This window comes from Triticum dicoccoides, chromosome 4A, assembly GCF_002162155.2.
Source record: "Triticum dicoccoides isolate Atlit2015 ecotype Zavitan chromosome 4A, WEW_v2.0, whole genome shotgun sequence".
Lineage (NCBI taxonomy): Eukaryota > Viridiplantae > Streptophyta > Magnoliopsida > Poales > Poaceae > Triticum > Triticum dicoccoides.
In genome coordinates this window covers 320389262-320392220 of record NC_041386.1, presented here as the reverse complement: position 1 = coordinate 320392220, position 2959 = coordinate 320389262, and positions in this window count along the sequence as shown.

Below are 2959 nucleotides of genomic sequence, written 5' to 3'. Positions count from 1 at the left end.
GGCATACCGCAAAATGGGACTCCACGGGCTACTGTTCATCCATCATCTATTGCCTTGCTCCAGCCTCCACGGGCTACTGTTCATCCAGTGTCGATCTCCTCTAGCCTCCACCTGTGAGTGTTCATCCACGGCGTCTCCCTCTTGCCTCCACCAGCTATTGTTCATCCACGGGCTCCTGTTCATCTAGCTTCCACCGGCTAATATTCAACCAGCCCTCCATGGGCTACTATTCATCTAACCCTCCACCGGTTACTGTTCAACCAACCCTCCACAGGGTACTATTCATCCACCCACAACCGGCTCAATTGGGGTCCTATTGATCGAGCGGCAACGGCCTCTACTACCACGGGGTCCTGTTCATCCAACCCCCACTGGGAACTATTCATCCAACCCCCAACAATGCTCATTGTTCATCAAGAGGCAGTAGGTTCGATCAGCTTCAGTTAGCAGCAATAGCAAAGGAATCGCTTGATCGGGTTCGGTTAACAGCCAGGGATCGATCGATCGCTCGGGTTTAGTAACGCGTAGCCAGGACAATCGCTTGGATTCAGTAGGCGAACGCCTCGCTCGGGTTCAGTTAGAGCCTAACGTCTCACACCCACACGTGTACGTGTACGAGAGAAACATGCAATCCCTCTGTGCATTTGTCGGATTCGGGGTTCCGCAGACCCTTGAGAGGTTCAAACACTTGTGTGCATGTGAAGAACTCGTCCTCCCTAATCTGCATGCTCAATGATTCCTAGGCCTAGCTCGACGAACCCAAGGGACAAGAGATGCAACAGTTTATCCTGGTTCGGGCCACCTTGCGGTGTAATACCCTACTCCAGCTTTGTGGTGGATTGCCTCGATGGGCTGAGGATGAACTAGTACAATGGTAGAACAGCCTCAGGAGGTGAGGTGTTCTTGAGCTTGATGAGCTGGTGGGTTAGAGGATAATCTGAATGATCCATCCTCTATGGTGCTGGCTAAGTCCTATTTATAGTGGCCTTGGTCCTCCTCCCAAATGCAAGGCGGGAAGGGATCCCACAACAGCCAAATTAGAAGGGGGACAACTAGTACAAGTTATCCTGACAAAAGTAGTCTTCGCCTGGAAAAGCCTCTAGTGGTGACGCCGTGGTGGGATCCGCGATGACCTCCATCCTGCCATCCTAGCGGTCTTGGTCTTGTTGCACCAATATGGAAACCTTTGCTTGATTCCTTGGGACCCTGCGCCTGCGCTTGCCTCCTTAGTACCAAAGAGGAAACTGGTACACTGCGCCCGCTGGCACCCTCCTGGCCTTGGTCGTCATGGCTCACGTCATGTGAGCCTCACGTGGTGCGTCTTGCATAGATATCTCCACTCCTCAGGAGCCAGCCTGGTGAGGCCGCCCCCCAGGGAGGTCTTGGTGTTGTCCGCCTCGCGAGGCTTGGCCCCTCGCGAGGGTCTTGGGTTGTTGATGCTGAAGCTGGGCCGTACCGGGCCATCGATGGAGCCACGTCGTGGGTCGCCGGCACGCAAGTCTGGGTACCCTTGTTCCTAGGACGCCGACAATAGCCCCAGGCCCAAGGTGCGCTCGAGCTTGGCTTCGAGGCGAAGCCAAAGGGCAAGTGCGGAGCACCGCATGCCCTAACCACCCGCGGCCTTGGTCTACGCGTGGCGACTGATGGGACGTGGGCACCTCCACTTCCCCATGCTACTTTGGTGACTGTTTGACTTGACGAGACTTCACTGCATGTAGAGAAAACCATCATTGCGCGGGATCATGGAGGCAGGCGGTTGGCCTTCCTCCAGCAATAAATAAATAGAGGGGCGGAGCCCCCCTTTGCTCATCTCCATCTTCTCGCGGTCTGCTTCTTCTTCTTCTTTCTTGTCTCTCCGTCTTGCTGTAGCTCCCATGGCGCCGATCAGGAGGTTCTCTGCGGCAGAAAAGGGAAAGGCCCCTCGGGAGGAGCCTAGACCACTTCCACCGAAGAAAAGGTTCAGCCGCTCTCGCGACGCTAGGGAGAGACAGGAGGTGAGGCGGCCATGGTACGAGCGTCCACTGCCTGGCTTCTCGCTCCCTCTGTACACCTGTGCGCAGAGCCCCGGGGAGGGCAGTAGCGCCCAGCACCGTGCGGGCCACGGCCATGGTGGCCAGGCTGAGACTGCGCGGCCGGCCAGCCCGCGAACCCATGCCGAGGGATCCTCACGTGAGTTCATTATATGGGCAGCAATGCCGCCGCACACTTGGATCCGATTCCCGCGGTTCTTCACTGAGGAGATGCCACCGAGGGGGCCGCTTGAGTTGTGGCTGCAGCACGCCGGGTGCTGCAGCCTAGCCACGGGGGCAGAGGTTGAGGCCGTCCCTCCGAGTGTCATCTTCATGACTCGAGGATGGGCGAGGTTGCCCGCGCCTGCCGCGCGGACAGGGCCCTCGCCATCCACTTCGAGTACGATGGTGCCTCCACGCTGTTCTTCAGGGTCTTCGGCGAGGAAGGCCGTTGCCTAGAGTGCTTCCCGGGCGAAGCCGCTAGCATGGTGCGGCAGCGGGCGCTGAGCCTGCTTCCGGTCCTGCCGACATCTCCTCCAGCAGCAGTGACAACTCCTGGGAGTCCAGCGACTCTCCCAGGCTTAGCGAGTCTCCGGAGTCGAGCGACGATAGCTACGTGCCTCCAAGCTCTCGCCGTGCTCGGAGCGCGGCAGCGCATCCTCTTGGCGTCGATGATGATCTAGATGGGGCTGGCACCGGCCTCGCATGGCCCACTGTTTATGATGGCGTCGATAGTGCTGCCCGTAGCTAGGGCTCCTTGAAGTTTTTCTTCTTTTGTTCCCTGTGAGGAATCGAGACAAACCCCGCGGGGGCATGTAAAAAATCTTGTAATGTTTTTGCTTTGAAGTTTATTATTCCTAGTATAAGGTTGCAGCTGCGTGTCCCTGAGGGAGTCCTGGATTAGGGGGTGTCTGGACAGTCGGACTATAACCTTTGGCCGGACTGTTGGA